Genomic DNA, 14,917 nt, shown 5'->3' with positions numbered 1-14,917 from the left:
GGACGCACTTAAATTTATCTATTTAATTGAAGTTAGGAAAATTGAAATATTGGTACGAAAAAAAAAGAAAATGCATTAAATCTCTATCTTTCTGCGATATTAATTAAAGGATTGTAATGTGAAGAGAAGCGCGTGATGGAATTCGGCACTAAAGTGTGGATTAGCGTCAGTCGAACCGTTCCGGACCAAATAATGGTAATTTTTGCCAAAACTTTCCTTAAAATCACTCAGAAAATCAGACCGACGTATCTATGGAGTCACGAAAATTTTCCAACTTAAAATCGTTATAAATTAGGTAAATATTTAGAGTTTATGAGGAAGAATTCCTTTTTTCATTTTTTTTTTGAGAAGAAGAAATGCTGCAGAAATTGCAACCGCATAAAAATGCAAAACAAGGAACACACGGTTGATTACTGTAACGAAAATGTCCTGTTGAATGTGATACTGTGCTGCTGAAATCCAGAAAAGGAAACAGAAAAAGAGTAAAAATTACGTCCGGACAATGTAGCACGATCTGAACGATATATCAAGGACATAGAAAATTTCCCGAAACACAGGGATCATGATAATTATGCTCATGCTTCTAGAAACTTGCTAGATATTTCCTCTTAACAAGTTATTTTAGCGCTAAGATGATAGTTGGGGATCAGTTCTCACATGTAAAGAAATCTCCAATTACTGTGGCGCATACAGAAAAGATATGGAAAAGAACTATGTGCCATTATATTTATGATTTTCAGAATAAGAATTTCTCTCCTTGAGTTTGTATTTTTGTATACAAAAGTTACAGGATCCTCCGGACTGAAACTGAGCGCTTATGAAGTAAATTTACCGAAGAACCGCTCGTTATCCAATCACAAACGCCTTTTTGCCTCCTTTTTCTCGTTCCAAATAATTTCTTTGCAAACAAATCCCAACAAATTATCTCAACACCGAGTCTCATATAATTAATCCAGTAATTTTTCCCACATATCCAGCATATCGGAGCTCATTAGATGAGATTTGCGTGAGCGTTGTGCACTTAATTGCAGCCGCTAAGCCGAATATCCGCAAGAGAACACGAGATGAGCGCTGGGATTTTGAAAAATGAGCGAAAAAGATCAAATATCATTAGATGGCGAAATGTTGAAAATGTGAAATTATATAGCTTATAGCGGACAGCCCACATCATTTTTCTTTCGTGCTCAAAAAGTACCGAGGCGAGGAGCCGACTGAAATCCCCGTCCTCACGAATGAGAGGTGATTGGAATATCAGAGCGCTTGAGAAGAATATCTGGTCCAGAGCAAGGATAGTTCTTGGTTAGCCTAACCAGATTTAAAAAAAAAATTTAAAAAAATTAAAAAGAACTTAGGTGAAAGGTGATCTTACTCTCTATAAATCTCCAAGTGGTCTTGTAAAATGGTTTGAGCATAGAAATATGGAATTTCCATTGAAATTGTAAGGAAATTTAGAAAAAATACACAGTTTTATTTCCAGAGCGCAAGTAAGTTTGAAAGTAAGAGTTTGCAACTCAAAAAATATCACATTTAACCTGAATTCGTTGCAAAATAACTCAGAAAATCGCTGGAAGCTGGGACCCCAATGAATCTCTTTGGGACTCTTGCAGTCATCTTTACTAATTTCTTCTTAAAGCAAATAGATCTATAGAATATAGATTGTTTAGAAAGTGTTTTTTTTTAAATTGTTCTCAGAAAAATTTAAAAAATAACTAAATTAAATTGGAATTAAAAGTCCCAAAAAGTGTTTCCAAAAACCTGTTAGCTGTAATAATTATAAGGTAATTAGTAGCGTAATGTAATAATTATAGGGTAATTATAGAGTAATTATTATTGTTATTCAAAGCTTTTCTTAGGCAGAATTATTGAGATTTCCTCAGATTTCCTCAGTTTCAGACCTAGAAATCTCATCAAAATAAGCTAATAAGCTAATAACATGTAAATCCAGCGGATTATTTTACGAATAGTGACCAGCTCTTATCGAGATCATTACGAAAAAAAAAAACGGAAATATTCTTCCATACGTTTTTCTCGAAATTCATCACCTCATGTGAGTACATATATATGAATATGTATGAGAATATGTAGCTGAGAGTTCCCTTATCCCTTCCCTTATACGAGTTCACTCGAACTCTTTGCAAAGAATGAAGAAAACCTACGCTCCATTAACCTCTCAGCCTCATTTTCATTAGCTTCATTTCTTCACATTCCCATTTCTTGTGCCTAGAAATTCCCGGATAAAAACGCTGCAAAATTCTGCTTTCATAGCCAGTCAAAGCTTTGAAAAAAAAAGAAAATCATAAAGGACAAAAGAATAAAGTGCACTGCGGCGATCAATCTCTTTTTGAAGTGCCCTGACTTCAAGTCAAAATCATTTTTTTTTGTTTGAATGCGTGAATGACAAGTGTCACGATGACTTTGCCAAGCGATGTTTCAAAACAATGTTTTTATCCTTTCAGACGAGTCAGAAAGGATAAAAATTTATTGTCTCCGGAGGGATGAAAGAATTCTCTTCAGCTATGTTTACATATTTCGGAGCCTCTTATCAATTGAGTTATACTGACCCACCAACAACACACAGCACTGGAAAACGCTACTAATTTTGTGCCAATTGATTTCGACTTAATAAGAAATATAAAATAATAATAAATAATACAAGTAAATAATATAATAATAAACAATAAATAATATACATAACTTAAAAAAGTTAATTAAAGACTTAAGAAAAATTAGACAGAATTAGAGAATCTATTTAATTTTTCTACCTAAACTAATTTATCTATTTAACACAGACGGGAGCGGGTTTTTTTATATATATAGAAAATCATATGCATTTGATATTTTATGTGTATGTTTTATTATTATTATTAAAATTGTTTTATATGTATGTTTTATATATGTATTAATATGTATGTATATATTTATTTATAAAATATTTCATTTTTATTTATTTTTTGTTGAATCTATTCTGTAACTCCTCAGTGGTCGTAGCGCAGCCGGTTAGAGTTTCCGCTTTCGCTGCACGATCGATCGGAGGTTCGAATCCGTCTGTGTGCTCACCGAGTCTTTCATCCCTCTGGGGTCGATAAATTGGTATCAAACTCCTCTGAGAGGATAAAAACACTGACTTGACTCATCGGCGAGCCACCGCAAGTCATTGTGTGGGCCAGCTACGCGTTACAAAATTACTGTTTGCTTGCAATTATTTCCTAAGCTATTTTAGAAAACAAATATTTTTCAGTATTAATATTAAAAGTTTATTTAATTGTTTATTTTTAAAATATTATTTTATTTTATTATTATTTCATTTTATTTTTTTATTTTAAAGATTTATTTATTTATTTTATTTATTTAAATTTATTTTAACACCACAATGACCAAAAAAAAATCATATTTATTGTTACGGTTTCCTACAATATCTTATTTCTAAAAAATTTCTATTTGATATTTTCTGGGGATTGAGCTCTACATATACTATTTAATAGAATCTAAAGAGATTATTTGGTGCAGATTTTTTGAATCCAAGTAATTTTTCCAATATAATCTAATATTTTCTAACGTTTTCCAGCTATTTTCCATTCTTAAGAACTTAGCTGACGTGAGGGAAAAAAATTCGATAAAAAATCAGGAGCGGGTTTATACAGATCACGAAGATTAGCGAGGTGTTAATAAGTTATAAACTCGTCGAAACTATGTCGGACGAGTTTTCCCCCAGGTGGAAACTTTTTCCGTTTATTTTCCGAAAATTTATTATTTTCGAATGGAACACTAATGAAGACATCCAGTCTAATATAGGCTATCTCCCATTAATTTTTAATCTAACGCTAATTTGTGATCCATAATTCCATATGTGACCGCTTGCGCGACGAACGAATGAAAAGAAATTGCCCGTGTTCGATCGATAGTTAGGGAAATCTGTATGCATAAGACAAGCTAATATTTCTACTAATTACAAATATATCCATTCTGGTTCATTTTAGAATGTTTATTTTTCCTAATTACAAATATATCCATCTGGTCCAATTTAGGTTGTTTATTTTTCAACTCAATGATCTAAGAGATTATGCCATTATTATTTTTTTTATTATTATGTGTATGTTTATTATGCAGTTAGATTATTCAGTGAAATCTCCCTTTGTTCCTTCCCATGGATTTGTTTTTCCACCGACCAGACAATGGAAATTTCCTACATAATTGTGGATGAACGAAATGGCATCCATAAAATGGCAGCAGCTTCAGCAGCACACACGTGTGGCGTTGGAACAACTTTATCTGCTCTTCGGAACGAAGCTAACAAGCTCTTCGTGCTGTTCATCGAACCGGAAAAAACTCTCTCCAGAAAACGACAAGTGCACTCATTCACCGAGCCCCTTCTAACACATCCAAAACTCATCATTGATGTACAAGCACTTTAGGGAATTTCTCTAGGGCTTTAAGAAATGTGGATCGGTTGGGATTCAATGAGGAAAAATCTCCGATTCGGTTTCGTTAAGAAATTTCTTAATTTTCTAAAAATTACAGAGCTGAAATGGTTTTTAATCGGATTGCTTCGGGATATCCTGATGGTACTGAGATTTTAACGCCCCTGGAGCCTTTAGAAATGTAGATCGATTGGAATTCGATGAGGAAATTTCTCCGCTTTGGTGTCGTTGGGGAATTTCTTTATTTTATGAAAGTTATGGAGTTGGAAGGATTTTTACTGGATTATTTCAAGATATTCGAATTGTACTGAGATTCTTAAATCTTTACGGCTTTCAGAAATGTTTATCGGGTGAGACTCAATGAGGAGAAATCTCCGATACGGATTCGTTAAGAAATCTCTTAATTTTAGAAACGTTATAAGGCTAAAACGAATTTTACTCGGATTTTTTTTTTCGAGAAATCCTCATTGTACTGAGATCTCAATGTTTCTAGGTGTTTTAGAAGTGTAGATCGGGTGGTCTCAATAAGGAAAAACCCTCGTAAGAATTCGCTACGAAATTTCTCAATTTTTGGAAAATTACAGAGCTGAAAGGATTTTTAATCGGATTGTTTCGAGAAATCCTAATTGTACTAAGATTTTAATGTACTCGAACTTTCTATACGTAGCTATTAAATGTTAATCCTATTCACTCTTCTATTGTTTCACTCTCATTTTTTTATCCTGAAAAAGAGGTTCCAAATCCCATGTTGATTAACGTCAAACACACACACAAATTACTAATAGAACTTTGCTTTGGAGGATGGGGGAAGGGGGGAATTTTCAGGTAGACGTTCACGGGAAATTCGTATATTCAGCCCTATGAGCGTAATAAATAAAAATATATAAATTCAAAGAAAATACCATTGCAACCTCTCGTAGACCCGTTGTCTCAAAAACTAATTCGTGACATTATTATTATTATTATTATTATTATTTGGATTAAAATTAGGGTGAAAACTTCGAAATAACTGGACAACTTAATAGACATTTTTAAATGAATAATAATAAATGAATGGAATTTTTCCCCTTCTCGGATGATGAGGGTATTCTATGGTGTATACGAATATCATAGGAACAGCTGAAAATTAGTATAGACTTAATTAGAATTTCCTCTAAATTTTATTATTTAATCATCATTTAATATTTATCATTATTATTTAATAATTATTATTAGATATAATTACTAAACATTATTATTATTATTATTATTATTATTATTATTATTATTATTATTATTATTGTTATTATTATTATTATTATTATTATTATTATTATTATTATTATTATTATTATTATTATCATTATTTAACACATTCCTTTTTGGGATCGCAGACAATTCGAGGAAAACAGATTAGAATTTTTTAAACCCATAGTCGTACGTTAAGATTGCAATGAAAACCAAGGATTTGTAATTCCGGGACCAAATCGAACTTCGTAAACTTCGTAACTAACGTTCGTAACTTTCTTTAATATGTATGAGCTGAAAAATACTGCTACTAATGCTTGCTGATTTTCGCTTAGGATTCTTTTCTTGTACACATCCGAATACGCGCTGCAAAACTTCTCCCCGGCCGGGAATTGAACCCGGGTCTCGCATGTGACAGACGCGGATACTCACCACTATACTACCGAGGACACGTGGTTGATTGCACTAACGCAGTTGTTAACCTATGCTTGATTTCAGGATTTCAGGAACATACAAATGACCATAGTTGTTAATTCGGAGTATTAATATATTTGTAAACATGTTTACATCTTAACGCACACAAATACTACTCGAATATAAAAATAGATACACCATTTCTAACGAAAAAACGAAAAAAAATGTTTAGCTCAGAAAAATTTCTTTGGAAAAAAGGCTATGCATCTGAGTTGGGTTTTCTCACGGAATAATACCGAGGATTATACGGAAGCAACCATCGGAACTAAAAAAAATCACAGCGGAAACGTGAGAAATTCCATTAAGAATAGCACACGGTAAAATCGAAGAGGAGAAGGTCCGACACCTAACTTAACTAAGGTAGAAAATACATAAAAAAAGAACTTGGAGCATAATAAGCGTGTTGTTTTTTTCGATATCGTAAATAATTACTGTAATTCTGTAAAATTTAACGGTGGTATGGTTCTAGATGCTGGTTAACTATATTCACTGCATAAGTTTGACATTTTAGTTAATTCCAGGAATTTTTTTTCATGGATCATATGAAGAAAACACTAGAAACGTTAAATTAAACCACTGAATATTTTTCTGAGGGAATTCGGAGGAGGGGGGGGGGATCAAACGCTTCACTGCTGATGAACCACATCGAAAACACGGCATAACATTCGATCTGGCCGGTCAAGCGTGCAGAGAAGGAGAATTATTGGAAATTTCTAGAACACATCCCTTAATTTTTTTTCTTTTCTGCTTAAATGCACCGTCCATTCTTAATGAAATCGAAAAATCAATCGTAGAGAACGAGAAGAGTGGAAATCTCCTCGAAGGAATAATTGCGACAGATCCAGGGATGCCGATTAGGAGCATCGGACTTGGGTCCTTGTTCTCCCCTCGTTGATCTCTGCTTATCAATACAAAGCGGAAACCGATCCAGTGTTGATGTATGGGAAATCTTAAATGACCACTGTAAAAATAAGAGCTGCACCCAGAAAAAAATATGGATATGACCATAAAAATAGTTTTATTAGTTAGAGTTTAGAGTTAAAGTTAATCAAAGTTTTTTTTTAAGTTCCTGAATAAGAATTACATTCCAAGAAATAATGAACGGTCAAGAATCGAGACGTGCAATGTAGCTTCAAAAGGTGACAGAAATAAAATTGTCCAGAATATCAGAATCCTAATTAATCTTCGTCACCCATGGAAGAAATATATGGGGGAAACATCAGCACACAAATGGAAGCGATTCGGTGCGGGAACGTTGAAGATTTAAAGGCACAAAATATTTAAATATAAAGATAAAATATGGCTGAGAATATTTATTCTAAGAGGAGTCTAAGAAATATGAATTTTTGTGAATATAATAACAATACTGAATATATAATATGTAAAATAGTGTAAAAAAACAATAATAGAATAATATAAATAAACGAATAATAATAAATATGTAATATACATATGTGAATATAATACTAGAATTGTTTGACTCTTGACTAGAAAAGTTTTCCAGGAGTAAAAAAAAGTAAAAAAAATTCCAGAGCAGAGTCCTCGTTCTTGAGATAATCCTGGAATCTATGTTAGCCTTTTCTCTTCGAAATTTTAATGGATATCTCAAAAACAGACGGGAAAAAAAACCATTGATGCAAACGTAGCCGGGCCCGGACTGGGGAATTATTCAAAAGAAAGAGAAAAAGTGAAAAGAAAAGAGACTCCACGCTAAAAGAATAACTCAAGCAGGGAGGGAAGAAAAGACCCCAAGCCAGCGGAGTTTTACATACCTCGACAGCGATGCCTGCATCCGTAAAGATCTTCTTCCGGGAATGAGATCAAAAAGTGGATACTGTAGCGCTGTCCCCGATGACTCTCTTCAATTATTCAGTGCGGTTCGAAAGATTCTCAGACGCAGGACAAGTTCAGAAAAGAAAAAAGTAGTTGAAGAGTAAAAAAAAGTTCAAAAAAAACATTCAGAAGAGGAAAAAAATGAAGAACGAAACACGAAAAAACACCATACATGCCAAAATTAAGGATCAGAAATCAGGAAGCTGGCTAGGAAAGGCACTATTTAATTTGGATCATCTTACCTTTTATTATTGTACCTTCGTTCTCACATTCTTTGCGTACAAGAGAATACGAGACTATCCACAATCGATTATTATCGATTACTGCCTTGCAGGTCACAGTTGTGCATCGGAGTCCACCATTTTTACCTTTTAACCGGCAAACACAAAGATAACGTATTTTCTAGTGAACCGTTAGGGCATTCTTTTCAATTTTTATGGGAAATGAGAAATCCTCACATGGCATTTTTTACACAAACAACAACACAACGTTTTTTTCCTAGAAGAGGGATTTTTGAAACAAATCTGCAAAACAAAAAGTCAGGATTTTTTTATGAAGAATTTTTTTACGAATTTTTTCTACGAATTCATAGTGTTTTGTCGTTTATGATGAAAAAAAGAACTAAAAAAAACTAATTAACAAAAACTGAAAAAAAAAACAAAATTAAAAACTAACAACTTCAGAGTGGTAGTTTTTTTTTCAAAAATTAACCAGAACTTTTGTTATCTACTGCTCTTAGAAAATTTTAAGAAAAGAGTCTAATGAGGTCAAAAAAAAAGAGTCTTTCTCCTACTACTTGGTTCCATATACAGTAATCCCGTAGTAGTCGCTAAATCCTGGAATTTTACAACGAAGACCTACTGGCTTCTCGTGAGCGCTTAAAAGTACGCTTCATTGCGAAGATCCTGTCTCCTCCTGCGGCTCAATGAATTCCAGAACTTAATTAAACGCCTACAGCTCAGTCAGAAAAAAATGCTCCTGAGAACGATGGATGCGAGTTTTTGTAAAAGAATACTGAAGGAATCTATGCAGAGCAAAGTTATCGGGAAAAGATGCGATAATCGATCAGGAAACCATAAAAGCCCTTCTTGTATTCGTGCGCCACATTCTTCAAATATTAGAATTTTATATTATTTACATTTAAAAATCCGTTTTTTTTAAACGTCCATTGCGCTCACCAAGTTAACAAGCAGTGCCTTCATCATTTTGTGCATTTTTCACTTTTTGTAATTATTCTAGAAATTTTTCGGATCAGCAAATTCCACTTCCGTGGATTGAAAAAAGGCTGCAAAACATTTCTAAGCTTGATTAATCACTTCACATTTTCCTACATTTTTCAAACCAGGGACCAGTTTTTGTTGAAAATTATTCTCTCGTCAAGTTGATCTCTGTATTTTATGCATTTCGAATCTTCTTGAGGTAAATAAACAATTTTATTGATGGTTCTTGAAAATGCTAAGACTTAGAATATTAGGTAGAGCTTTTTCCGCTGTGAATTGGTGTGCCTGAGATTCGTGTCATAAATTATCATCAATTATTAGCAAATACGTCGAAGTCATGCCAGGAATATTTATTTATTTATTATTTGTTTATTTATTAGGCTTAGGAGAGTGTCGAAAGGATGAGCGCAAGGACAGATATAAATAAAAAAGCATATATACAGCCCAAGGATGAATATAAGTAAGTATAATATGAATATAAATAAACATAAACATCAGAAAATCCACCAACAATCAAGTGTATGTAGAATAGAATGAGCAAGGATTAGTCACGTGAACGGCTCCGGCACGTTCCGGACGATTTAGTAATTAAAAGCATAAACCCAACACAGTGGGTATTAAGACCTGAGGAATTCTGAAAATGTACGTAGGGTGAGCAAAAAAAAAATTAAAAATATATCGCAGTAATAAAAATTATTTCCATTAATTGTAACATATTTCGGTGATCTTTCAAAATATAAACAACAGCCTATCGTTTACTTTAATCTATTAAATGAATATTTAATTATTTGAACTAATGAATATTTAATTAATAAATATTTAATTTATTAAATGAATATCTAAATCTTGTGAAATGAATTTAATGAAATGAATGAATTTATAAATCTTGCAGAAATCCCGCTAATTGATTACGGATTGGGCGCTTGGAGTGGGCTGAGTGGGCTGAGTGGGCTGACTCAGGATCTTTTGCTTTCTGATTCCCCGAATGACATCAAATGAAAATCTGTACCAGAGCCTTAATGGTAGTTTAGGAGCATTATGCAAATGTGAGTGACTAAAAGGAAAAGCAACGGAGGATTCCTGGATGGAGGCTCGGAATGATTTGACGATGAGAGAAAAACGAGTAAAACGCGAAAAAATGGACTTGGAGCGGAGGCTTGGATCAAAAGATCGCCCTCTGCGCTCGGACACGATTTCAGCGACCCATCAACGATCACAAATTGGATATTTTGCGGTAGATCATAGCGTTTTCTTGAAATAAACATCGAAAATATTTTGACAATAACACTAATTATAGGGGAAATCTTTTCTCAGCTGAAGTAGCGATGAGCTAAAAATGCTAAAAAGCTAAAAATTCACGAAATCTAAGTATGTGGAACAAATATTACCGACTGACTGACTCGTAACCAAATCTTCAATCCTAATTTGATCATCGTTCAATCTTTCTAAGGATCTAAAATAATTAAATAATAATATGAATCTAAAATAAATAAATCTAAAATAAATAAACAAATCTAAGGATTTCAGTGGAACAAATATAACTGACTGACTGTTTGACTGACTCGCAACCAAATCTTCGATCCTTATTTGATCATCGTTCAATCCAAGCATCATCAATATAGGATAATCGATCGGCTATCCACCTCATATCTTCTTGTGGATAATAAAAATAAAAGAAGGAAAAAATAAAAGAAGTCAAGGAATACTCTGTCAATCTTAAAGGAAAAAAACCTTCCCTCAGAAAAGATAGTCCCTCTCTTCCCCCATCCTCCTCTCCCCCATTGAGGGTTTCATTCCCTTACAGAACAGATAATGATAACAGTAGATAATTTGCTAACAAATAATTATGGATAATTTATAGACGATAGTTTGTAACTTACTTTCAAGTAAATTGCAGTTAATTAAAAATTTACACCATAACTACGAAAAAAAAGGGTCAAAAATATAGGAAGTCCTAATGAAGGATGTGCTAAGTGAGATCCGAAGATGAAAACAAAGTTGTGGGATCCTAAATACATACACAAATACAGGTAAGAGACCATTGTTCAATCCAAGGAACACTAATATTCACCACTATTCACCCCATATATTCTTGTGGATAATAGAAATAAAAGAAAAAAATGCTTAACGAATGCTTTGTGAATTTTTAAGGCATGACAGCTTCATTTAGAATAGATTCTTTCCTCCGAATTGAGGCTTTCATCGCCTTTCAGAAAAGAAAATGTGTGGATAATTTGCTAACAAATAATTATGGATAATTTATAGACGATAATTTGTAATTTACTTATTTACTATTTACTTATTTACTTATTCTATCTACTATTTACTTCTTTATTCTTTCTACTATTTACTTTTTACTATTTTACTTATTTACTATTTACTTTCAGGTAAAATGTAGTTCATTTAGAATTTACAGCTTAGCTAAAACGAAAACTTCTTAACTTTTAATTAATAAAACTTCTAAAACTTCTAAAACCTTTCACTTAATTAATTTTGAAAATTCACGAAAAAAGGCCAAAAAAAAAAAATGAGAAATTCTAACGGAGGATGCGCTGAGTGAGATCAAAGTGAAAAGAAAAGTGAAAATGAAAAATGGGTGAGTGAAAAGAAAGCAGTGAGATCCCACCTACATACAAATATGTATGTACGTAGCTGGCTCTAATAGGTAAGGTTACGTTCGTTAAGGACTCATGGTATCATATAACATGAGCAAAGACGTAGTGGTACGACCCTGCATACATAATCATGTGCACTATTCGAATATCTTATTTTTTTTAAGGAAAATCGAATTTCTAAAACATTAATATATGTGAATGGTCAGAAAAATACAAATAAACAAAAATACAAATAAATACATAAACAAAAAAATACGTGCAAATACATATAAATGTAATAAAATAATTTTATGATTTTCTATGAATGTGAACAAAAACCGAACGAAACTGCAGAGTTCCATACAAAGTAAAGACTATAAAATTTAAATTAATAGATGAAAAATGAAAACGAATTCTGTAAGAGCAGCAACGTTTTACAAGGAAGAAAATGTTTGGGAAAAAAAAAAGAAAGAAAAGAAGTGGAGAAAATTAGTCAAATAATTTTTTTTCTCAAATATTCCTCCAGGCACCTTTTTTTACGTCCACGTTAGAACACGGACGCGAACGATTTGCCTTTTGTGAAAAAATCAACTGAAAATAAAAATAAATAATAAAAAAATTGTACGCAAATAAAGTGATAAATAAAAACAAATAAAAATTAAAATTAGAATAAAAAATAAATATAAAATAATAATAAATAGAACTAAAACTACACGACAACTATGTGATTTTTTTCTTTTGTGAAAAATTCTAGTGAAAATAAAAATAAAGTAAAAATAATTATAGACGATAACAAATTTTAAAAAAAATAATGAATAAAAAATAGATAAAAACAAAAATAAAGTAATAACAAATAAAACTAAAAATACACGGTAATTATATAATTGTCCGATCACATAAAGTAATTCAGCAATGAGAATTTCCTCAAAATTGTATACGAAGGACTGGTTGTTTTGCCATAGTGCCCTCAGTTTCCCACTCTTCCAGAATTTTATTTCGAAAAAGTGCCTCGCCCAAATCCAGAAATTTAGAAAAAAAATTTTCCAGCAATTTAGGTTAGAATAACGTTGCGTTTTAAGCAAACCACTAGGGATTACTTTAGACTACGGAAACCTTTGAGAGCATTTCTACCTCAAATCCATAGGTATTTGGGGTTCTTTTTTTTCCAGAAAATGATGGGTGTCATAAATTTTCGGCGGTGCTTTAAGAACAGTCGAAAATCCGGCGGAAAGAAACTCTTTGCGATTTTACTCGAGTAACGCACAGTTTTTTTTTTAGGAATTGAGAACTTTTTAAGGTGGCGCGGAGATAGTAATCCTTAAAAAAATCAGCTGATCGTTCACGTGCACGGAAACTCCCTACGCGAACATACATATTCCTCCGATTTTCAAGGGGAAAAAAACCTGCATTGCATGATGTTTTCAAGCATCATCGATGAATTCGTTCCTTATATCAAACATCAACTTTCAACAGCACCAACATCCTGAAATCCTGGGAAGAGCGGGAAGTTTTTGCTGTAGACGTTCACCATCGAATGTAACGCTTCACGTTGATTTCAATGCAAATCAAATAAACGTGGTATGAAAACGTCATTTTTTTTTCTCCAATAAATCAATTTTCCATGAAAGTGTCTAGACTGAAAATAAGTCTACGTCATCGTGGTTACTTCATATTCATCCCCCTCCCCCCAAAAAGAAAGAAAAGAAAAAGAAGAAATCTGTTGAACAAATTCACTATTGGAAAGGAAATTGTCGAGAAAACAAAACATTGAGACATCAACGATTCTCGTTTGCTTTCCGGAAATAAATTGAATCGATTCGGGAAAAATTTTAGCTCAAAATAATTAAGGAAAGGTACTTTCTAATAGCTGAGCTATCCTGAAAGTCTTTAAATTGACATGGAACAGATTCAGCGGATAACAGATGAGTTAGCGGGCTCAGCTATGTCGTCATTGAGGTTCTATTCGAAGGTTTTCGGAAAATAAACAGAAAAGTTTCAGCTTGCGGGAAAACTCGTCCGACACAGTATCGACGAGTTTTTAACTTATTAATATCTCGCTAATCCTCATAATCTGTTTAAATTCCCTCCTAACTTTTTTTTCGATATTTTTCTCCCAACTCAGCCAAATTTTTAAGAATGGAAAGCTAATAACTGGAAAACATGCGAAAATGCTGAGATATACTTGAAAAATTTCCTGGATAAAAAATCAATAGGTCCAATATTCGCCTACATTTACGTTAGTAAAATCGTCGGTTGGCGGCACAGCAAATTTTCTTGGTGGGGGGAAGAGCACATTTCCGCTTGAAATGACCATCGAATGTGAGCTCATTGCGTCATTTTTGTTCGAAATTCGGCTTGAGAGGATATGAGGGCGGAGGGAGGGACACCTCCTGGGGAGAAGTGTTGAATTATGTGTAATTCTCGTAATGTAATTCTACAGTAATTGTAATTTTGTAATTCTACAATTTGACGAATATTTCATTAAATGTGACTGAACCCGTGAAAATTACGCAAAACTCTGGAATCTGGGAGCTATACAGTACACTATATGTACAGTACAGTACACAGGCAAGTTTATAAGTATGTGTAAGTGTTGGTGCTTTGCAGTAACTTCCCCTGTAGAACTGACTTAAATACTACATAAGAAATGCATAATATATAAATGTAATATAATACATATAATATATATAATACATTATATAATACATTATATAATACATAAAAAATATAATACTTACATAAGAAACTGGGCAACATCACTGGGAACCAACGAAATGGGCTCATGGATACTTACTGCAGAGATGCCTGCAGCAAATAATCTCTGTAGATTCTTTGGAAGAGCATAGTGCTTAGTCTCCTCCCCTCTGCCCCTCCCCTCCTCCCCAAAAAAATATCAAAGAGAAATTTTTAGAGATAAGAAATTGTAGGAAACCGTAACAATAAAAATGTTTCTTTTTTCTAATCGTGGTGTTAAAATATGCAAATTCAGAAAAAATGAGTTTAATGGGAAACTGAAATCTTCCAGTTTGTAGTTTTAATGGTATATTTTTAATATTAATACTCCAATTAGTTGTTTTTTTTTCATATCTTTAGGGAATAATGACAAGAAAAGATTTTTTCTATTTATTTTTATTTTTTAAAGATATTTTGC

This window comes from Necator americanus, chromosome II (assembly GCF_031761385.1).
Source record: "Necator americanus strain Aroian chromosome II, whole genome shotgun sequence".
Taxonomy (NCBI): domain Eukaryota; kingdom Metazoa; phylum Nematoda; class Chromadorea; order Rhabditida; family Ancylostomatidae; genus Necator; species Necator americanus.
This window is presented reverse-complemented; position numbering follows the sequence as displayed.